We start from the raw sequence: 24,900 nt of genomic DNA on the forward strand, positions 1-24,900 counted from the left end.
ACCCGTTAGCAGCAGACAGCGAACGATCGTTTGTTAGCCTGTTCGTCAGTTTTCTTTTTCTCGGATTATCCGTGATTATTTTGGATCGTGATTTCTGATCCGATTTTCATTTTAGTTTATCTTTTCGCTCGTTTGTTGGAATCAGGCGATTCAAGCGCCTAGATCTTCGTCTCGAAACCCTCTTTCTGTTTAACCAACTTGAACAAGATTTTGGTACTGTAAAATTTGACCTTAGGTCCAGATTAGTAATCAGATCTTGTTTCTTTCGTAGTTTGAGTTTCGTTGCTCCGTTTGATTTGATTCTTTTTTGCAAACTGGAGTTCTTAAGTTGAACTTTCTGGTTAGATCTTCTTATTTGAGATTTACTCATGCTTCTTTGCTTGATTTCTTATGCATGCTATTGTTTGTTTGCGATAGAACACCTGGAGTGTGAAGCGTGCTACTACGAGTCTCTAGGTTTTGCGGATCATCATCAAGGCAAGTAACACTTTGATCATACCTCTTTATCACCCAGTTTTTATGCATTAGCTCCAATCCTCTAACATTGCATGATTAGGATGTGTTTAACATGTGGGTTGGGAAGTAGTTGATGAGGTAGAACCTATTGCCCTGTTATTATCAAACCCTTGGGAGTTACTTCTACGTAATGCTTATATTGCTATGCTATGCTCGTAGACGTGGTTTGGGCGAGTGAAATCCATGACAGATGTGAGATTATTAATTAATGGTTCAACTTAAGGTGGCAACTTAAATACACATCTGGGTGGATTGTTTGTTGGGCACCTAGAGAATCCAGTGTTGTCCTAGGATATCCCGGAGTACCTGTGTGACAATCCTATGGTCCACCACCCAGGCTCAAAGGGAATTGAGATATTTCATGCTAGAAACTTCCGTGTGCAGCCACAAGCTATTATGGGCTCTAGCACAGTTGAGTAAGTTGCGTGAAGCTCTTGAAGAGGTGGATCAGCAGGTAGAGGGATGTAGGTTGGTATGGTCTGCCCAGAGTAAGGAGTTAATGCTTCTGAAAGACTGTGTCTTGGTCATCCATTTCTCAAACACCCTGTAGTGCGAGAAATCCAACGGAGGAGATCGGGTCTTGTGGGGAAAAGTGCACAAACCTCTGCAGAGTGTATAAACTAATCATGGTTAGCCGTGTCCCCGGTATGGACAAATCTTGAGTATCTAGTACTTGGATTATCATATGTATCTCATCACTCTAAATTAATATTGTTGGGTTGATAATTAATTTTAATTGGGATTGAGTTGGAGGAACCTTCTCAATGATGTTTCAACTACCATGATAGTTAAATAAGATATATTCCTTTGTTGTAGGAAAAATTGGCTTTTCGCAAAAACTATAACCATAGAGCTTTCCACCCGCCAAATATGCATGTAGTGATAGCATTATACCGTTCTTGCTCTACTGTGTTATATTGCCGGCATATTCCATGTGCTGACCCATTTTCGGGCTGCAACGTATTATGTTGCAGACTTTTCAGACGAGGAGTAAGGTTCGTTAGGTCGTTGTCGTGCAGCTCAGCTATGCCGTTGGAGTTGATGGACTCACTTTATCTTCCAAGCCTTCCGCTGTTATCGTATTAGATGGCCTTAAGCCATATTTATTGTAATAAGTTCTCTTTTGAGACATTCGATGTAATAAGTGTATGATTGCTACTCTGTTATAAATCCTTGAGTACTGTGTCAGCATTACCGATCCAGGGATGACACTGAAGCACAGAGACTTGACCGTTTAAGGTCGGGTCGCTACAGTTCGTTTGGACATTCTTATGCATTAGCCGAGTCTTCAATGCATTTATGTGCATAATTCAAACTTGAACTACATGCACATGCTCCAGTGCATATAAATTGGTTGAAAATCAAATCTGTATCCTTGGGTGCATGCTTAGCTCCTATGCAAGAAATGAGAATGAATTTCAAACACCATGGCACTGTTGATTGCCGACAAAACATTGAGATGCCTGGTTTTTAAATTCTAGTAAATCCAAAACCCATCTGAAATTCATGAAACTTGGCATGCTATCATGGAGCGGCATCAACATGCCGTGGTAAAAATTTTGTCCCATTTGGGGCAGGTTTGGGTATATTCTTCTCACAAATCGGAGCTTCTCACAACAAGCATGATGGTTTTCGTTAGGGAACGTCCCACCTTTGGGGACGAAATGATATCCATTGCCTCTTATTGCTTTCAATTTTTTTCTCATGTCAACATAGAAGAACAGGAGTGTTGTGTGAATTTTTGTGATTTTTCGGGGTTCGTTTGGACATTTTATGCATTAACTGGGTTTTCAATGCATTTATGTGCATAATTCAAATTTGAACTACATGCACATGCTCTAGTGCATATAAATTGGTTGAAAAATCAAATATGTGTCCTTGGGTGCATGGTTAGGTCCTATGCAAGAAATGGGAATGAATTTCAAACACCAGGGCACCGTTGATTGCCGGCATAACATTGAGATGCATCGTTTTTAAATTCTAGTAAATCCAAAACTCGTCTGAAATTCAGGAAACTTGGCATGCTTTCATGGAGCGGCATCAACATGCCGTGGCAAAAAATTTGTCCCATTTGGGACTGGTTTGGGTATATGCTTCTCACAAACCACATGTTCTCACAACAAGCATCATGGTTTCTGTAGGGAACGTCCCACCTTTGGGGACGAAACAATATTCATTGCCTCTTATTGCTTCCAAAAAAATTCTCGTGTCAACATAGAACAACAGGAATGTTGTGTGAATTTTTGTGATTTTTCGGGGTTCGTTTGGACATTTTTATGCATTAACTGAGTTTTTAATGCATTTATGTGCATAATTCAAATTTAAACTACATGCACATGCTCCAGTGCATATAAATTGGTTGAAAAATCAAATCTGTGTCCTTGGGTGCATGCTTAGGTCCCATGCAAGAAATGGGAATGAATTTCAAACACCAGGACATTGTTGATTGCCGACAAAACATTGAGATGCCTGGTTTTTTAATTCTGGTAAATCCAAAACTTGTCTGAAATTCATGAAATTGGCATGCTATCATGGAATGGCACCCGACATGTTGTGGTATTCTTCGTGTCCATTTTGAGAGAAGGCACACTCGAATAATGACAGCCAACAAAGGCATTTTGAAAAAATAGCTGCCACTTTACTATCTCAAATGTTTGTATAATTCAAATTGTGTGCATTCTGTTAAGCATTCACACGACGCCACGTGTCTTGGTTTTAATGGCTGTAGGAGGTGTCGTGCGGACAGCTGCTTGACCTTGACTGAACGGGAGGCGTGCGAGCACCATCCGGTGCGTAGGCTAACCGAGAGGCGTGCAAGCTGTCCTCGAATGTGCAGGCTCACCGGGAAGCGTCCGAGCTGTACGCTGCGCAGGCTCACTGGGAAGCAAGTCCTTTGACTTCCATGGTCGCCCGCCTTGCTCGCATCCTTTCCATTAATGGCACCCAAGCCGCAGTTTAATTTGCTTTTTAAATATAAAAAAATCATTGCAAACATTTCAGTTAGAACTCCCGTATGCAAACCGACAGCTTCCCCATGAAGCCAAATGAAAATGTGCCGAGCAGGATTTCTGCTGCTCTTGATTGCAAATTTTTTAGATAGAACACCCGTACGCAAAGTGAGAGCAGCGCAGGATTTGTGCATCCCTTCAACGCAAATGGTTGTTTTGGATGACCCGTGTGCAACCACGTACAAACAATTTGGTAAGATTTGTCAATCCTTGTAACACTGCGATTTGTCAAAATATGAAGCTAAAAATCACTAGCAGTATCTAATTTTTGCAACATAAATTCAGTAATTAAGCATAGATTTCATTCATAGATTAAGTAGTCATTCTTAATTTATACAAACAGTTCAACTCGACAGCTGAACCGACCAAACTTTTCCCCAATTGTTGCCAACCACGTACTGAAATAGCTAGTTCAACTATATATATAGTAGCTAATTTTAAGTATGTTATACAGTTCCACCACATCCATAGTCAGATAAACTGAACAAAATAGCCCCTAAATACTACTACTGCGGAGGGGCTTTGTACTACTTCCGGCTGCCTCTCCTCTGCCAAGCGCGCTCAGTAAGAGGCGGAGGAGGAGGAGCGGAGGAGGAGCCTACCGACGAGCTGGGTAACCGCAATACAGTGCCCGCCGCTGTTGCAGCTTCAGCGACGCTCACCTTGAACGCCCTCTACTGCTTCAGACGACCCCTCTCAAAGCGGTGGTTCTCCTCGTAGATCTCCTGATTCCTCGCCTCTGAGACGGCATGTGTCGCGGGCACGGCGGCGATAGAGATTATATAGTTGGATTTGTATTTGAACATAGTTTCCAATTATATAATTTTTAAAACATACATTAATATTTTGTTGGTTAAATTTGAGGGCAAAGTATGGCACAGAATATAAAGGAGACTATAGACTAGACGGAGGTGGTAGCACATGACCGCTCTCTACGTAGCGACGCAACTGTCGGCCGGCTTGTAGGCGACCATTTCCTTCCTGTTCAACTGCTCTATGCGTGTGGTTAGTTGCGGTTCAGGTGGTCGCGGCGTGCTCTACTCACGTCCCTCCGCGCGCGCTCTACTATCGCGTCCCTCCGGGTGCTCTGCCCTCGTCCCTCCATGCGCGTTGCCAGTGTTTGGGGCTGGTGCACGATCACACACGTTCGTGTGCAAGCGGTTGCGCCGGGCGCGGCGTGACGATGCAGTTACCAGCTACAAAAACTGCCATGCGAACGCGCCGAGAATCCACGCCGCCCGGCCCCCTTTTATTCCTGCGGCCATTTACCTTCATCTCTCATCTCACACGACACAATAAGCACACCCACGAGGAGACATATAGAGAGGACATCCAGCAGTTCCAATGGCGCTCCCAGTGGCCGACGACGACAACAGCGGGCAGTTCACCACGCATCACGTAGTGGATACCCACGTGAGGGGGAAGGCCCTCTCGGTGGTGTACACAAACGATCCGGTCTCGGTGGAGAGCTCCATACAAACTATGGAGCAGTTCCTTGCCGAGGACAAGTACCGAGTGGTCGGCTTCGACCTCGAGTACACCATCGGTCGCGCCGGGCACGATCAGAAGGTTGTCGTCACCCGGTTGTGCATGCGACGTGACGTCCTTGTCTACCACTACCACCTTGCCACAAGGCCTTGCGAGCGTTTCTCCAGATTTATCAACAGCTCCGACTACAGTTTTGCTACGGTGGACACCGCCAACGATCTAAAAGCGCTCAAGGTTTCAGACTTGAAATGCCTGAATCTTGTCAACATCCAAAGCCACTACAAGGTCTGGGGCAGCTACAAAAACAAACTGAACTCCCTGGTTGACCTCGCCTCGGCCATCATCGACCCCTACTACATGAAGATGAAGAATGAGAGCAATAAGGACAGGAACGTGTGGCACAGTGTGCGACATAAGAGACTGGATGAACAACATGTCAAGTACGCGGCCATGGACGCGTACAAAAGCTATGAGATGTACATGCGAATTGTTGACATGAGGGACTGTCTTCTTCCTGACCCAGGCGTGGGATCGAGCCACATAGCAGTGGCGGGAGCGTCACAAGAAGTAGATGACTAGACGATCATTTCTCCTACTTTAGAATGCATGCAATTGTTTATTGAGGTGTGTGTGAATGATCTGTATAGTCACTTATGTAATTGGATGTTTATTTCAGTTATATATATACACATGTTATTCTACTGTAGACAGAGCAAATCACATGGCTTATTAGCAGCAATCGTCTGTGTTATTATTGGTCTTCACACACATTTCTGATTACGGACCTGTTTGTCACGTATCACACACATCTTGATCTGGCTGATCATTTTTTGTGTTGCCTAATCACAAATAGTTCATCTGAGTGAACCGTATGCTCTATATCGCACACGCCTTCATCAGACTGCCCGTTTCTTTTGTTCCGCCTCATCGCAAACAATTCATTGAGCTGAACTGTATGCCCTTCATCGCACACGCAACTAAAATCTGAACCGTGTTTGATAGCTCCACCATCGCAAATGTTTTACACCTTTTTTGAAGGTTCTTTTACACCACCGTTTGCGATTATGGCATCGCACACCGTTTCGTCGAAGGGTCTCTAATCATAGTGTCGCGTTTGGACCATCCTATAGTAGTGACACCTACAACAACCATGGTTAGATGGAGCGTGTGTGTGTGTTGCGGGGTGCAGTCGCGGCTGGGCTGCACACGCACGACGCGAAGGGCCCGCCCTAAGCTTGTGCTTCTCCATGTACATGGCCATGGCGTCCGGGCTCGAACATAGAGATGCCCTTTTGTTTTGCATCAACGGCTTTTGATGTGGATTTTTGCAACATCTGCAGTGTTACAAACGTCAGCGGCGAATGACGGTTGTGCTTCTGCAACATGCTGAAAGTGCGTTATATCGACTAGAGGGGAGGTGAATATGCGATTTTTATGAAATTCTTCACTGAGGAATTTGCCGGTGAGGAAATTCCTTAGCGAAGAACTACTAGCAGCGGAATAAGTACTCAAAAGTAAGCAAAACAGAATACAAGCATGGTCATCATGATGAAATGAAGACAGGCACAGAGTACAGGTAGCGTAAGCACATGATGAAGACAAACAGGCTGAAGAAATTGAACTGAGGAAATTGAGGAAGTCTTGAAACACAAATATGAACAAACACACAACACAATTATGAGGAAATGAACGAGTTGAGGGAATAGAACCAGTAAGCTTGGTGAAGACAATGATTTGGTGGACCAGTTCCAACCGTTGTCTCAGTTGTATGTTTGGTTGGGGCGGCTGAGTATTTAAACTCGAGGACACACAGTCCCGGACACCCAGTCCTGAACACGCAGCTCAGGACACCAAGTCCTCACCGTATTCTCCTTGAGCTAAGGTCACACAGACCTCGCCCAATCACTCGTGGTAAGTCTTCAGGTGACTTCCGAACCTTCACAAACTTGGTCACTCGGCGATCCACAATTCCTCTTGGATGCTCTAGACCATGACGCCTAACCGTCTGGAAGAAGCATAGTCTTCAAAGGTAACAAGCGTCGGATCCACACAAGATCAATCTCTTCAGTGATGCTCAATCACTTGGGGTTTGTAGGTGTTTGGGTTTTGGGTTTTTCCTCACTTGATGATTTTTGCTCAAAGTCCTCGGAGGATGGGTTGCTCTCAAATGACAAGGGTCAGTTTCTCTCGGAGCAGCCAACCAGCTAGTGGTTGTAGGGGGCAGCTATTTATAGCCTAGGGAGCAGCCCGACATGATAAGACATAAATGCCCTTCAATGATATGACCGTTAGGTGGATAGATATTTTGGGACAGCTGGCGCATAGCACAGCAACGGTCGGAATTTTGAGTAGCAAAATCCTCAGGGCTATCATGTTCCTCACTGTGTAGGCAATCCACACTGGCGAATTCCTAACTCCTCAGTCAGAACAAATTTCTTAGAGACCATAAGAACTTCATCTCTGTCACTAAAGAATATGACTGGACTGTATGAGATTTCCAATGGCTTCACTCGAAGGGATTGGTAGGTGTAGGATTTTGAGTTGAGCATCACATGGAAATTTTTCCTTAGTATTTCCTCGACCCCCTTTAACAGTACGGTGTTTCCTATGACTCAAGAAAGAGAAAAATGAAACTACGAAAACAAAAGTCTTCACGCTTCATGTTCCTCGAATGAATACCAAGTCTTCAAGGTCACACCAATTTCTTCACTTTCAAAGTCTTCAGAATACCAAAGTTTTCAGACGAAGAACTTCATTTTTAGGGGTCGACTTTCTCTGTAAATATCAGACTCCTCATAGACTTATAGACCTGTGTACACTCATAAACACATTAGTCCCTTAACCTATAAGTCTTCAATACACCAAAATCATTAAGGGGCACTAGATGCACTTACAATCTCCCCCTTTTTGCTGATTGATGACAATATAGGTTAAGTTTTCAACGGGGATAAACATATGAAGTGTAAATACTGATATTGAGGAATTTGATTGCAAGACATAGAAGAACTCGCCCTGAAGATGTGCGTAGTGAGGAATTTGCTTTTGAAGCAATGCACACTTGAAGAGTTAAATCATGGAGATCTCCCCCTATATCTTGTAATTCATACACGCATTTGACATATAACAATGAAGAATTTGAAATGCATGATGAAATATGGTGACTGATGTAATTCAGCATGCGTGCAATAATATTAATGAGGAATAAGCATGCAGAAAAACGTATCAGGAGTATCAGAGCACCATCGGGTTTAAGTTTACAACTCGATCCAATAAAGTCTAAGAAGAACGAGAGTTGTAACTTGAAAAAAAATGCCCATATAGAAAGACCCGCTTGAAGACTAACTCAAAATTCTCCCCCTCTGTCATCAAATGACCAAAAGGATCGAGTATGAGGACTAAAGCCCCTGAAGAATATCATGTTGATGAAGGAGCGCCAGCGTTGTTAGGGTCGTTTGTTTTAGTAGGGCCTGCTGCAGTGTCGTCCAAGTCTTCATTTTCATCAGTGTCGCGCGATGAAGAATATGAGCTGGCCACCAGAGAAGGAACCTTGACCTTCTTGAATTTCTTCGGTGGAGGTGCAGACCAGTCAAAATCTTCCTTGAGACCCATTTTCTTCAGATCTTCTTCACCATACAGATGTGACAGTATTGCCCAGGTGCGACCGAAGACTTCATGGAGGTAGTAATGGTTTTTCTTCACTGCATTGTGTGTAGCAGTCATGTTGTGAAGAAATGAACCAAACTGACGCTTAACCCATTTATGATTTCGATCCACCTTCTGGTGAAGACTAAGCAGAAGCTCACGATCAGTCATCACACGAGGAGCAGTGGCTTGAGGAGTAGACTTGGGTGCATTGGCAGAGTCATCATTGGTGGAATAAGAGGCAGCTTTGCGAAATTGACCATCCAATGGATGAATGCCTTCATCTATAACAGCTGGTGCCTTGCCCTTTCCATCAACTGAGGAATAGGTCTGCTTGAGGACTTGAATGGGGGGCATGTAGCTGAGGTGATTATGAAAATCAGCTTTGTAGTTGAGTGAAGACCTTGTCCAGAGGAATCTCATAATCCAAGGTGCATAAGGCTTCAGCTCAAACGGAGACAGTGCAACATTTGCCAAAGTCCTCATGAAGAAATCATGATAATTGACAGGAATGCCATGAACGATGTTGAATACCAGATTCTTCATGATGCCAACAATTTCCTCATCAGATGAGTCGTGGCCTTTGATAGGACTCATTGTCCTCATAAGAATATGATAGACAGTTCTGGGCACATAAAGCAATTCCTTCATGAGGAATTTGGTTCTTGGTGCCTAACCTGGCTTCAAAGGTTTCATCAGCACCTGCATGTAGTGATTTGTAAGCTCAGGTTCACTGTAGATGCAAGGAGCTTCTTCAAGGGGAGGACTGAGTGGTAAGGCACGAAGCAATTCAGAAGCTGGTGCCGTGTAGTGAGTGTTTTCAGACATCCAGTCCAGAACCCATGAATTCACATCTTCAGAATATCCTGTGATGTGCAGCGTTGCATAGAATTGAAGAATCAGTTCTTCATTCCAATCGCAGATGTCAGAGCGAAAGTTTAACAGTCCAGCGTCGTGAAGAACACTAAGGACTGGTGTGAAGCACGACAGCGATTCCATATCCACGTGAGGAATATGTTCATGATAGAAGATTTTCTTTTTGTTGAACAACACTGAGGAATAGAAATTGGCTTGACTAGCAGTCCAGAAACGCCTCTTCCTAATGCAAGCAGAGTTATAAGGGTTGTAGTCTTCGAAGAATACATGCTCGCCGAAGAAATCATCAGCCTTGAACTTTTGCTTGCGTGAGAATGGATCCTTTGGCTTGGGCAGAGGAGTGTCAGTGAGTTGCATCACGACCTCAGGAATCGCAATCTCAGGTTCTTTAGGCTGAGGAATTTTTGGTTCCTCTTCAGTGGCAGTCTGCGTCTTCAGATGTTCAGCAGCAACAGTTTCTTCAGCACTAGTGGCTGGAATTTCCTCATGTACAGATGAAGTGGGGTGAGTTTCTTCAGAGCCCATTTGAACAGTTTGTGCAGGCGACTAAGGTATTTGCTGCAACGGTGTGAACATTGGAGAGTTTGGATGCTGACTTTCCCAAAATTCATCACTTATTACTGGTGTGGAGCAGCCAACGTCCACATCTTCATCTTCCATTTCTTCAACGCCAGCCTCTTCAGCTGTGAACTGAGGCATGGGCGAGGAGATGACAGGTGTTGAAGGGATCGTATCCACTTCAATTTCTTCATCAATCTACTCCGACGAAGCAGCAGAATGATTTTCTTCATCAAATCCGCTAGAGATCTCATATTCTTCACCAAAAGGAACAAGGTCCTTTGATGGCCTGGTCGAGATGGGAACAACATCAATGGGATTAGCAAATGAACTTGTCATAGGCTTCATCTTCTTCGGAGCTGAAGAATCTGAAGCAGCTGATACTTTCCTTTTCTTTACTGCTGCATGCTCCGCAGCCTTGGTCTTCTTCACATCTGATGCAGATAGAAGGATTGGAGTTGGTGTAGGCGCAGGAGGAGCAGAGGAATCTGGTTGATTTTCTTCATTTTCTTCAGGCGCACCACTAGTGGGTGCCCTGGCAATTTCTTCAGCGGCTGGAATGCAGTCATCAGCCCTGGAACTCACGTTTTCTTCAGCAGCCTGATTGTCATCAGTGGTGCTGGCATTTTCTTCAGTAGGCTGAGCAGATGCTTCAGCCCGAGGAATTTCCTGTTGCGTTGGGGCTACAACATTGGAGGTGAACTATTCTGTTATCTTTATAAATCTGACTTTGGCTCCCAGCCAGTCAGCATAATAACGATCAAATTCATCACTCCGTTTCTTGATTTCTGATTGGAGAGCAACAAGTTCTTCAGGTGAAAGCTTCAGAACGTTTTGCTTTAGAAAGCGCTCTTTCTTGTACTGCGCTTTCTTCACTCTCCTCCCCTATTCAAATTTCCATTTCTCTTCTTGTATGAAGTGAGTCAGCATGTGACTTTGACCAGGAGTCAGCTTGAAATCAGGCATGGGAGTGTTGGGGTCCTTGTGCCAAACATCAGTGTATTCGAGGATCAACTTGGGATCCAAAAGCAGTGGCACATATGCCTTGGCTCTAGCGGCCCTGACTTGCCTATCTCTGATGATTTCTGCAAGTTCATCATCATCAGCTTCGTCTTCATCAGACGGCACTTGGAAGGCGACTTGCTTCTTCTGAGGAATAGGGCGAGGACCTCGTCTAGCAGTGGCCTTAGTCTTCAGTAGAGAGGGTCCCGTTGAGGAAGTTGGTGCAGCTGAGGAACTAGCTGAAGCTCCTGAGGCAATAGACATGCCTGCAGTCCTTTGGCACGAGGCAAGATGCACAGGTGCTGAGGACTTTCTTGGAACAGCTGAGGACTTTGGAGGAGCTGAGGATTTTGAGGGAGCAAGAGAAGCATGAGGAATTGGCTGTGAGGGCTTTGAGGATTCTAGCCGTGAGGGCATTGCTGAGGAGCTTGGCCTTGAGGGCATTGTTGGTGAAGCACTTGGCTTGCGCGCAGGCTTCTTTGACATAGCCTTCTTTGGCTTGACAGTAGAGGCCTCAGCAGAGGCAGCAGCAGCAGCAGAGTCTTCATTGAATTTCCTCACTGCTTCTTTGGCTTGCTTAGCCAACTTGGCTTGGCGCTTGGCCCATTCGTCAGGATAGTCCTCACCGCGCTTGAGGCTGGTGGGATCAGCTATTTGGCCAGGTGCCAATGGACGTCTTGGGCATGGAGGATTGAGTGCGGATTTCTTCATGTACTTGGGAGTGACATATCTGTACTCCCTCCACTCTCTAGCCCATCTCCTCTCTATCTTCTGAATGCGCACCTTGCGCTCATTCTTGGTTTCCTCAGTAGGTGTGCAGTACCCAGCATATATTTCATCAGAGATCTCAAACGCTGTATTGACCTCTATCGGATTTCGGGTTTTGGCAGACCCTTGAGGTTCGAACACTGGGGTGCGCGCGGAGATTTCTCCTTCTACCTACCTGCGCCTCACCGCCACGCTAAGATCTAAGCTATGTAAAGAACAGCACAAGAGACACGGAGTTTATACTGGTTTGGGCCACCGTTGTGGTGTAATATCCTACTCCAGTGTGTGGTGCGGTGGATTGCCTCTTGGGCTGATGATGATGAGCAATACAAGGAAGAATAGCCTCGCGAGGGTCTGTTCTTGGCTGGGGCGATGAACTGCTGGGAGGAGTTCAATCACCCTTCTCTCTCTCTCTCTCTTCTCGATTCTCTCTCCGATTTCGATCCGATCTCCTCTACCATGTGGGTGTCTAGTCCTATTTATAGGCAAAGGCCCTGGGCCTCTTCCCAAATATTGAGCGGGAAGGGCGCCAACAATTGGCCATTTTGAAGGGGAACATCTGGTACACTTATCCTGACTAAAGTTGGTCCTCGCCTGCCAAAGGCTCTGGCGGTGACGCTGGCTTGGGCTCCACAATGACTTCCTTCCTGCCGTTGGGCCGGTCTTGGTCTCGTTGCACCGAAACGGGTGCCTTTGCTTGATGCTCTCGCCTGCGCTTGCTCCCTTTGCACCAAAGAGGAAAGGAGGACACTGCGCGGGCTGGCGCCCACCTGGCACCCTTGGTCGTCATGGCTTGCGTCATGGGCACCTCATGAGGTATCCCGCCTTGATCTCTCCGCCTCCTCGTGAGCCAGCCTGATGAGGCCGTGCCTGAGGAAGCTCCGTGTCGTCCGCCCCGTGAGGCTTGACCCCTCACGAGGGTCTTGGGTCTGTGTTGATGAAGATGGGCCGTGCTGGGCCCCTCCTCGAGCCACGCCGCAGGCCGCAGGCAGGCAAGTCTGGGGACCCCCGTTCCCAGAACGCCGACAGTAGCCCCCGGGCCCAAGGCGCGCCCGGACTTGGCCGTGCAGGGAGGCGAAAGGGCAAGAGCGAACCGCCGCGGGCCCTAACAGCCTGCGGCCTTGGGCGCCGCGTGGCGGTTGATTGGACGTGGGCGTCTCCACTTCCCCACGGCGCCTCGGCAACTGCGCGGATTGGACAAGTCCCTGCATGCAAAGCGGGTCATGATTACCTGCGATCGTGGGGGCCGACGGTTGGCCCTCGCCGGCTATAAGTACGGATCGGCGCGCGCCCTTCTAGTTCATCCCCCCTCGCTTTTCCTTCTTCTTCATGGCCCCGTCGAGGAGGTTCTCGGCCGCAGAGAAGGGGAAGGCTCGCCAGGTTGAGCCTGCCTCTCCCCCGCCCAAGCGCGGCCGAGGGCGCCCTCGCAAACATCCTGTGGCCACCACGGCAGCTCCCCGCGGCCGTGGAGATGATTTCCAGCACGGTGACGGGCGGACTTCTGCGGTCGGGGGGCGCGCTTCAGTCGCGCGTTCCCCTAGGCCGCGCTTTCGCGCTGCAGAGGTGCTGTCGGAGTTAGTTGGGTGGTCGGTGGAGCCGACTAGCACCCGGCTTCAACTTCCTCGCTTCCTCCTCGGCGAGCTCCCGGCCGGTGCCCCGGGCGGCCTCTGGCTTCAGGCAGATGGTTGCTGCAGCCGGGCCTCATGGGCTTCACTGGAGGTCTCCGCAGCCGGGAGCCTGGCCTTGACCCGCGGTTGGCAGACGTTTGCCCGTACGCGTGGCCTGAGCCGTCGGTGCACCCTGCACTTCAAGTTTGACGGCGATGCCACCCTCTACGTGAGGGTGTTTGGGGAAGATGGTCGCCGCGCAGGGTGCTGCCCTGAGGACGACGACCGCGGCCGGGAACCCAGCCCCAGTGATGATGGAGAGGACAGCGCTCGCGTGATTGGCGGCGCTTAGGGTTCCCCAAGCTTCACCGGTTCTTCTTCAAGCGGCGACTCCTCTAGCGGTGGCCACGGTCAGCCTCCACGCCGTCATACCTGCTTGGGAGGTGGTAGCATGCCTGCCCGTCATCGCGCCTTGCTGAAGCGCAAGAGGGAGTCTGCCTGAGCCTCGGAGGCAGCTCGAGTCTTCCCTGCAGGCCGGTGTGAGGCAAGCTGCGCCTGATTTGTTCTTTCTTTTCCTTTTTCCTGCATAAAAAGATAGTAGCGTGGAGCCCCGCGGGGGCATGTTTGGGTTATTGCTGTTAATCATCGCTTTTCTTCCGTTATCGTGCCTTCCGGCTGCGTGCCCGCGCGTGGATAGTTCCCGGCCCCAGTCGTGGGGGGGGCGACCGACCCAGGCCCTGTGTTTGTGTCGCGGTGCCCGTGGGGCACGGACTGGAGGGGTGCTCCTGTAATGGACCCAGGTCGCGAAACCTTTGAACGACTAGGACAGGAACACTCGCGAGGGCGCTCGGCTGCCCCCCTCGCAAAGCCTTGCATAAGAGAAATCGAGGCAGGAGAGTGAAAAGTCGAAGAACCACAAGCCAAAGACGGCAACAGCTTCAATAAAACTTCGAATGAGAATGAACAAGCCAACTGCGAAAAGCAAATGAAAAAGCCGCGTCCGGCACCTAATCTAGTCTTCGACGTCTTCTCACCAGCGCGGAGCTAAGTGCTGCCACTGGGCATGGGAGGGAGCCCTAGGGCCTGAGGCCGGCGCTCCTGAGACTCTGGGGCGTGTACAGCCCCAACTCATTATTGCGTGAGAGTGTCACGGGCGGCGAGCTTCACAGGCGTTGGCCTTCTTCACAGGCTCCGGGCCTTTCTTGGGGGAAGCAGGCTTCACGGGCATTTTCCCTCTTCACAGGCTCCGGGCCTTTTCCAAAACGCGACAACTTCACAGGCATTCGCCTTCTTCACAGGCTCTGGGCCTTTTCCAAAATGCGACAGCTTCACAGGCATTCGCCTTCTTCACAGGCTCTGGGCCTTTTCCAAAATGCGAGAGCTTCACAGGCATTCGCCTTCTTCACAGGCTCTGGGCCTTTTCCAAAACGCGACAGCTTCACAGGCATTCGCCTTCTTCACAGGCTCTGGGACTTTTCCAAAACGCGACAGCTTCACAGGCATTCGCCTTCTTCACAGGCTCTGGGCCTTTTCCAAAACGCGACAGCTTCACAGGCATTCGCCTTCTTCACAGGCTCTGGGCCTTTTCCAAAACGCGACAGCTTCACAGGCATTCGCCTTCTTCACAGGCTCTGGGCCTTTTTAGGGGTAGAACCTCCGGAGGTGCTGGATGTTCCATGCATTCTGGACCGGCACCCCCTCCTGAGTCTCCAAGCGCGTGGAGCCGGGCCTGGAAACATGAACAACCTTGAACGGGCCCTCCCACATGGGAGAGAGCTTGTGCAGTCTCTCCCTGGAGAGAACCCGCCTGAGCACGAGGTCTCCTACCTCGAGAGTTCTGGGGCGGATGTTGCGGCAGTGATATCGTCGCAGCGCTTGTTGGTACCTCACCGCTCGCAGCGCGGCTTCTCGGCGACGTTCCTCCCCCAGCACGAGGTCCATCCCCCGCATGGCGTCCTGCTACGCCTCGTCGAACGCTAGGACCCGCGCGGAGCAACATCTGACCTCGTGAGGGAGGACCGCTTCGGCTCCGTAGACCAGGAAGAACGGGGTCTCTCCAGTCGTCTTGGTCGCGGTTGTGCGGATGGACCACAACACGGACTGAAGCTCGTCGTACCAACCTCTGCCGCAGGCCTCCAGCTTCTTCTTGAACGTCCTGGTCTTGAGGCCCCTCAGGACCTCCTGCGATTGCTCGCTCGGCCTGGCCGTTGCTTCGGGGGGCGATGAGGCACTGAAAGCTTGACGAGGTGGCGCCATGCGGGGCTGCCGCGGCCATAGCTCAGCCATTCAGGTTTGTCGGCGTTGCAGGGACGGACCCATGCGCAAGCGTCGTGCCGTTTGGGAGCAGCTCCGTCAGTTGGCGTCAGTTGAGCGGGCAACTAGGTCAAACACATTAGCCGCAAAGGAGTGGATTCATTCAAATAGATGCTGGGAAGGCGGACATCACTGGGTCAGGCCCGAGCGACTTGGGGATGATGCAGCCCGAGGGGCGCCCCCAACAAGGTAAGCTAACAACATAAAATAAAAGGGATACATGCCGCAGGGACGGACCCACGCGGCCTGGGAATAATGCAGCCCTGGGGGCGCTCCCAGCTGGAAATGAAACTTGAAAGATGTCACCTGATGATGTTGAGGACGAAGGAGTGTTGGCGTAGCAGACTCGGTGGGCTACGGAAGCCGATCCTCATGAGCCCCCAGGCCCAGGGGCCTCGGGAGGCTCCGGAGGCGCTGGTGGCTCCTCGCGAACCATCTCCATCTCCGCCAGGGCTGCGGAACGCCTGGCCTCTTGAGCCTCCATGATGCCCCTCATGAGGCGCTGGTACGTGGCAGCCGTGTTCGGCAAGCCGTAAGGCATGCGAACGTAGCTGTATGGTGGACCTTCGCAGCGCCCCACTCGCGAGGGTCAGAGGCGCTCCAGAGAGGCGACTCGATTGAGCCCTGGTATGTCGATGCAGATGTGCATCCCACCATCCTCGCCTGGATGGGGAGCCACAGCTGGTAGGCGGCGGCCGCCTCTCACGACTCTTGACTCCTGTAGCTCCTGAATGGCCTTGCTGACGAACTCCTGAGGGTCTGGCCCTCCTTGCCTTACTCCTTCTTGAGGGAAACATGCTTCGAAACACGCCTCCATGTGGTGCCCAAGCGCCTCCCTCGTGACCTTAGCTAGGTCGGTGGCCCTCCAGGGGAGAGCCCTCGAGCCCTGCCTGAGGAGGGCGCCGGGCGCGCTTTCCTATGCGATGGAAGGAGGTTCCCCCTGGGCAGGCGCGGGCCCTGAGGGGCCTACCTCCTGAGGGGCCGGGCCGGACGATGTCTTCTTCTTCTTGGGGGCGGTCTCGGGAAGCCTCCTACTTCCACGATCCGGGTCTTCCAGCGATGCGTCCTGAGAGGCTCGTTCCAGGGAACACACCGCGTCCTTCTCTTCACAGGGCACCGTGATGACTCCGCCACTTCCTGGCATCTTGAGGACGTTGTAGCCGTGGTGAGTTACGGCCATGAACTTGGCCAGCGCTGGGTACCCAAGGATGGCATTGTACGGCAGGCGAATGTGAGCGACGTCGAAGTCGATGAGCTCGGTGCGGTAGTTGTCGCGTGCCCCGAAGGTGATAGGGAGATGGACCTGCCCAATCAGGACCGTGGAGCCGTCGGTGACTCCGGAGAAAGGCTTGGTTAGCTGAAGCTGGTTGTAGGGAACTTGGAGATTATTGAATGTTTCCACGGACAGGACGTTGAGCCCTGCCCCGCCATCGATGAGGGTCCTGGTGACCACCACGTTGCTGATGATTGGGGAACAAAGCATCGGGAGGACTCCGGCTGTGGCCGCACACTTGAGCTGATCTCCTGAGCTGAACATGATGGCGCATGCCGACCACCTGAGAGGGCGCGTGGCTTCAAGCTTGGGGAGGACTGCATTCACTTCGCGAGCGAACTGCTTGAAGATGCGTTGAGAGGCTGGGGCTTGAGCCCCGCCCAGGATGCAGGCGATCGCGCGCAGCTCCTGGAAGCCCCCAGCCCCCTCGTCCTGATGGTCGTCCTCGTTTCTCCTTGGCTGCGGCGACAGCGGAGGGAAGCCTGCGTTGCCTGGCGGGCGATCCTCGCGAGGCTGATCCCTCCAGTCTCCCTCGCGAGGCGGGTCTTGCCAGCGATCCTCGCAAGGTCGATCGCGCCACCCTTGGCGTGGGCAGCGGTCTTCCCAGCGTCCTGCGTTCCTTCCTCCTCCTCGACCGTAGCCCCGGTCACCGTGGTCGGGGCGACGGCCGATCCTTCCTTCTCGCACGGCTCGGAGCTCTTGACATTCGTTGGTGTTGTGGGTGTGGAGGTCGTGGTACACACAGTACCGACTGCCCTTGGAAGATTCGGGCTGATCTCTGCCCCACTTGGTGTCTGGTTCTGCCGCGAGCACGGCAGCCCCCTTGCGCTTCACATCCTTGGCCTTGGGCTTCTTCTCTTCTGGGTCCGCGGCAGGCAGCTCGAGGAGGGAGAGACGCCCTTCTTCAGCCCTGGCGCACTTGGTTGCCAAGTTGAAGAACTCCAAGGAAGTGCACAGGTCTTCATGCATCGCCAGCTCCTCCTTCATCTTGACGTCGCGCATGCCGTCAGAGAAGGCTGAGATGATGGCCTCCTCGGTCACCTTGGGAATCTTGAGGCGTGCGTTGTTGAAGCGCTGGATGTACTTCTGCAGCGTCTCTCCGGGTTGTTGCTTGATGCGGCGCATGTCCCTCACGGCGGGTGGCCGGTCGCGAGTACCTTGGAAGTTGGCGATGAAGCGGGTGCGCATCTCGTCCCAGGAGGAGATCGTGCCTGGAGCCAGGTTCAGGAGCCAGGTGCGGGCCTCGTCCTTGAGCGCCATGGGAAACCAGTTCGCCATGACCTTCTCGTCTCTGTTTGCAGCTTCAATGCTCAGCTCATAGAGATGGAGGAACTCCGCAGGGTCGGCCGTGCCATTGTAACGAGGAGGCGGGTCTGGCTTGAACTTGCCGGGCCACGCGACGCTGCGTAGCTCGGTGGTGAAGGCACGGCAGCCTGTTGTGGCCACGGGAGGCCTTGGGTGACAGAGAGCTTGGTCTTGCATGTCCCCACGTGCCGTAGCTGGGAGCAGCGCGGGGTCTTGACGTGCGGGAGCAGGAACATGGTCGCGACGTGCTGGAGAAGGGAGCGCCCGGGCAGCTTCTTGCGGGCGAGGGACTTCTTGGCAGCTCTGCTCTTGTCGCGCTGGCACCTGACGGAGCGGGTTCCGCCCAGGGGCCACGCGCCTTGGAGACATGGCGCCTTCTTGAGGAGGAGGCGGCTGGGGCGCCCCCGCAGCTTCGTCACCCACGCGGGGCGGGGTGCGGTGCAGCGGAACGGACGGCACAGGAGAGCCCCCTGCGGCGCGGACGAGCTCGGCGACGCGGTCGAGCCATTCTTCATAGACGTCGTCGACGGGATGGTAGCGCGGGAGCTCGTTTGCCGCAATGAGCGTAGCTCGAGCCTCCATGGGTGCGCGGAGCGCGCGGGACGAAGAACCAGCTGGAGTGAGCGAGGGAGTAGCGGTGCGGCCGTCTTGTCGCACGGACGGATGCTGAGACGACGCTTGCTGCTCGTCCCCCGCCGGGCCAGTGGCGGCGTTGATGGTAGGTGACGGGGAACGACGAGGACGCCCGCCGACAGGAGCTGTATGGGCGACGCGGGAAGCGAGAGCGGCCCGGCGCTCGGCACGGGCCCGACGAGCGTCAGACATGGACGCGATGGTCGGAGGAGAACGGGGTGGTGGAAGACGAATTCCGGCGCACCCCTACCCGGCGTGCCAAATGTCGGATTTCTGGTTCCGCCAGACCCATGAGATTCGAACACTGGGGTGCGCGCGGAGATTTCGCCTTCTACCTACCTGCGCCCCACCGCCGCGCTAAGATCTAAGCTATGGAAAGAACAGCACAAGAGACACGGAGTTTATACTGGTTCGGGCCACCGTTGTGGTGTAATACCCTACTCCAGTGTGTGGTGTGGTGGATTGCCTCTTGGGCTGATGATGATGAGCAATACAAGGAAGAACAGCCTCGCGAGGGTCTGTTCTTGGCTGGGGCGATGAACTGCTGGGAGGAGTTCAATCACCCTTCTCTCTCTCTCTCTCTTCTCGATTCTCTCTCCGATTTCGATCCGATCTCCTCTACCATGTGGGTGGCTAGTCCTATTTATAGGCAAAGGCCCTGGGCCTCTTCCCAAATATTGAGCGGGAAGGGCGCCAACAATTGGCCATTTTGAAGGGGAACATCTGGTACACTTATCCTGACTAAAGTTGGTCCTCGCCTGCCAAAGGCTCTGGCGGTGACGCTGGCTTGGGCTCCACGATGACTTCCTTCCTGCCATTGGGCCGGTCTTGGTCTCGTTGCACCGAAACGGGTGCCTTTGCTTGATGCTCTCGCCTGCGCTTGCTCCCTTTGCACCAAAGAGGAAAGGAGGACACTGCGCGGGCTGGCACCCACCTGGCACCCTTGGTCGTCATGGCTTGCGTCACGGGCACCTCGTGAGGTACCCCGCCTTGATCTCTCCGCCTCCTCGCGAGCCAGCCTGATGAGGCCGTGCCTGAGGAAGCTCCGTGTCGTCCGCCCCGCGAGGCTTGACCCCTCGCGAGGGTCTTGGGTCTGTGTTGATGAAGATGGGCCATGCTGGGCCCCTCCTCGAGCCACGCCGCAGGCAGGCAAGTCTGGGGACCCCCGTTCCCAGAACACCGACAACCTCAAGCCTCTTTCCTCCTTTCTGTGGCTTCTTACCTTCAGCCATTTTCTTCAGTTGAGGAATTTGGACAATTAAATTCTCTGAAGAAGTATGCAACTTTTCTTCGAGGAACACTGCAAATGAGTTAAGTTGATGAGAAACTAGTGATTCAGCAGCTGACATGAGTACCTGTGAACAGAGTATAGTTGCGCGGAATTTGAGTTCTCAGAAGATTTTTCAAAAAGAACAAGTTTGAGGAATTTGACCAGATGAGTCTTGAAGAATTTCACTAAGCGTTATTTGTCTTAGGTTCGAGAGTTGTATAGATCGAAGATCCACACAATTGAGGAATCTTGAAGAAAGATGATGCTTAGAGAAACGAATCAAGAACAGATGACTTGTGAGGTGTTTAGTGTGTGAAGATATGAAGAAAAACACCTTTGAAGATTTTGTAGATAATCATTCGAATCAATGAGGGTAGTAAAATTAACTTTTAATTACCCTGGATGAAGAACACGACAAACAGTGAAGAGGAGAGGTGAAGTTCGTCTGTGTAGATCTTCCACGCCCTAACTCAGCAGAGGAAGATGGCTACGGCGGCGACGGAGTGAAGATTTCCGCAGTCGGCGCGAGTACGTCGGCGACGAGGTCGAGGCAGTGAAGCTCTTCCTCACCGGCGACGATGAAGTAGCGGCGACGCTAGGGTTTGAGAAGCTCGAGCTGGAGATCGAGCAGAGTAAAGGAAGTGAGGAAGGGAAGGAGGGGTATTTATATCCACGCTGAAAAACTGTTCGCCCGAAGAAATTGGACGAACGTGCCCCCGACCCTTCTCATTCGCATGACATGTGTCACCCATGTACTGAAAGGTGGAGATCGTGTGTGATCGTGGGTGAATGGATAAGTATATCATGGGATGCGGAACGGTTTGAGCAGCAAAGCTGAAAATTTAGATAGGATAGGTTTTAACGTTCCGTTCGCAATTTCTTCAGCTGACAAGAACACGGTGAAGATTTTGAACGAGTTTCAAATAGAACACACATGAAGAATTTCTGAACAGATTGGGTTGAGTATAGCATAGAGGGGAAGGGTCCGATCACATTCACTTAGCAGAAAAACCAACTTGAAGAATTAGCAAAAAGTGAATGCCGTAGTGGACATAAGCTTATATATATATATATAGCCAATGAAGAAAAACGATGGAAACAGTGAAGACAGTGCAAAGTTGAAGAATATGATCAATTGAGGAATTTCAACTTTTGGTGGTGGCGTGACCCACCGTATAAGAATGATGATTTAAGACACCGCGTACAATTATCATAGGGTTCTGAGAATCAAATTCTTCGTTAATTTCTTCACACTAAGAGTGTTATTCTTCATTGATTGAAGAAAAATGTTTCTTCATGTGTTGCACATCTAAGTCATCAATTTTGCATAAGTGTTAGGATGAGTGTCCTTTTCAAAGAACATTCGAAGATTCTAGGATATTTAGATCACACCGCAACTTGCTAAATCCCTTCTCATCCAAGGGCTTTGTGAAGATATCGGCTAGCTGTTCTTCAGTCTTCACATGCTCAATAGAAATCTCGCCCTTCAACACATGATCATGAAGAAAATGATGACGAATCTGAATGTGCTTTGTCTTCGAGTGCTGAACTGGGTTGTGAGCAATCTTGATGGCACTCTCATTGTCACAGAAGAGAGGCACATTCTTCATGTTGACGTCGTAGTCCTTGAGAGTTTGCTTCATCCATAGCAATTGAGCACAGCAAGAACCAGCAGCAATGCACTCAGCTTCAGCAGTAGATAGTGATACGCAGTTCTGTTTCTTCGAGGACCAATAGACCAAAGATTATCCGAGGAAATGACATGTACCAGATGTTGACTTGCGGTCCACACGATCACCAGCATAGTCAGAGTTAGAATATCCATTGAGATCAAAAGCCGAGCCCTTGGGGTACCATAATCCAAGTGTTGGTGTGTGAGCTAGATATCTAAGAATATGCTTCACAGCCTTATGGTGTGATTCCTTCGGTGTAGCTTGAAATCGGGCACACATGCAAACACTAAGCATTATATCTGGCCTAGATGCACATAAGTACAATAAAGAACCAATCATGGAGCGGTATACCTTATGATCGAAGTCAATACCATTTTCATCAGTGCACAGATGGCCATTTGTGGGCATAGGAATTTTGACACCTTTGCAATCTTGCATGCCGAATTTCCTCAGTACATCCTTGAGGTATTTCTCCTGGGATATGAATATGCCATTGTGTTGTTGGCGAATTTGAAGACCTAAGAAGAATTTCAACTTTCCCATCATAGACATTTGATATTCTTCACTCATCATATAGGAAAATTCATCACTATAGCGTTGGTCAGTACAGTCAAAGATAATATCATCAACATATATTTGGCACACAAACAATTCACCATCATAAGATTTAGTGAAAAGAGTAGGGTCGAGTGAACCGGGTTTGAAGCCTTTCTTCATGAAGAATTCCTTCAAGGTATCATACCATGCCCGTGGGGCCTGCTTGAGGCCATAGAGGGCCTTGTTGAGTCTGAAGACTTTGTCAGGATTCTTTGGATCTTCAAAACCTGGGGGTTGAGCAACATATACTTCTTCCTCAAGATTACCATTGAGGAATGCACTTTTCACATCCATTTGATATAAAGTGATATCATGATGGTTAGCATAAGCAAGTAATATGCGAATAGCCTCAAGTCTAGCAACAGGTGCAAAAGTTTCATCGAAATCAATTCCTTCAACCTGTGTGTAGCCTTGAGCTACAAGCCGTGCCTTATTCCTCACCACAAGGCCATTTTCATCTTGCTTGTTGCGGTAGATCCACTTTGTGCCAATGATATTGTGCTTGCGAGGATCTGGGCGTTTGACCAGTTCCCAGACATTGTTGAGCTCGAACTGATGTAATTCTTCTTGCATGGCCTGAATCCACTCAGGCTCCAGAAATGCTTCATCTACCTTAGTGGGCTCTGTAATAGAGACAAAAGCATAGTGCCCACAAAAGTTAGATAAATGTGAAGCTTTTGAGCATATCAGAGGACCTGGTGCTTTGATGTCATTGATGATCTTTTCAACTTGCACTTCTTTTGCAATGCGAGGATGAGCTGGTTGTCGTTGAAGAATTTGATCAGCATTCTCTTCAGCACCATTTTCTTCAGTATTTTCTTCAGGTGCATTAGCTCGACGTTCTTCATGTTCTAGAATGAATTCTTCAGCAGATTCTTTAGTGGGAATGACATCCTCAGTAGCCTTGAACTTGATAGTTTCCTCAGGTGCTGGTTCATCTATCACAGTAGGTAGGTGCTCTCTTTGCGAGCCATTAGTTTCATCGAACCGCACATCTACAGTTTCAACAACCTTGTGAAGAACGTTGTTGAAGACTCTGTAGGTGTGCGAGTCCTTTCCGTAACCAAGCATAAAACCTTCATGTGCTTTCGGTGCAAATTTTGAGTTGTGATGAGGATCTGTTATCCAACATTTAGCACCGAAGACTTTGAAATAACTTACATTGGGTTTCTTATCAGTGGGGAGTTCATAGGCAGTCTTCTTGAAGAATTTGTGAAGATATACTCTGTTGATGATGTGGCACGCAGTATCAATTGCCTCAGTCCAGAAACGACGAGGCGTTTTGTATTCATCAAGCATAGTGCGAGCCATCTCAGCAAGACTCCTGTTCTTGTGCTCCACAACGCTGTTCTGCTGAGGAGTATAAGGAGCAGATAACTCATGAGTAATACCAAGTTCATCAAGATAGTCATCGAGACCAGAATTCTTGAACTCGGTGCCATTGTCACTTCTGATGTGTTTGATCTTCACACCAAAGTTGGTTGAAGCCCTCGAGGAAAATCGTTTGATGACTTCCTGCACTTCATGTTTGTAAGTAACAAGGTGTACCCATGTATAACGAGAGCAATCATCAACAATAACAAAGCCATATTGAGATGCTTCATTTGAAATAGCAGAATAATGATTAGGACCGAAGAGATCCATGTGAAGCAATTCAAATGGGCGAGTAGTGGTCATGATAGTCTTCGCTGGATGCTTGGCCTTTGTCATCTTCCCAGCTTCACAGGCTCCGCATAGGTGATCCTTAAGGAATTTGACATTCTCGATGCCAATGACATGCTTCTTCTTCGCAAGCGTGTGCAAATTCCTCATGCCTGCATGACCAAGTCGTCGATGCCAGAGCCAGCCTTCTAAAGCTTTTGCAAGTAGACACACGGCTGGTTGTGGTCCTGTAGAGAAATCAACAATATACAGGTCTCCTCTCCTAAAGCCTTCGAAGACTTTGGAATTGTCAGCTTCCATAACCACAACACAACGGTACTTGCCAAAGACAACAACCATATCAAGATCACAAAGCATTGAGACAGACATAAGGTTGTATCCTAGGGACTCAACAAGCATGACTTTGTCCATGTCTCGATCCTTTGTGATCGCAACCTTAACTAGACCCAATACCTGACTTTTGCCTTTGTTAGCAAAGATGATATGCTTCAGATGCGACGGAGATAATGGAGCATCCATCAATAGATTCTTGTCACCAGTCATGTGATTTGTACATCCACTATCGAGGACTCACTCAGTTGCTTTGGGTTGATCATCCTGCAGATGAATTAGTGCAGCTTACAAACTCATATACTTCATCAGTGAAGAATATGACATCAATTCATCAGATCAATTTCATCAAGCAACAGAACAGATAAAGCAGTGTGAG

The sequence above is a fragment of the Triticum urartu genome, chromosome 4, assembly GCF_003073215.2.
Source record: "Triticum urartu cultivar G1812 chromosome 4, Tu2.1, whole genome shotgun sequence".
Classification (NCBI taxonomy): Eukaryota; Viridiplantae; Streptophyta; class Magnoliopsida; order Poales; family Poaceae; genus Triticum; species Triticum urartu.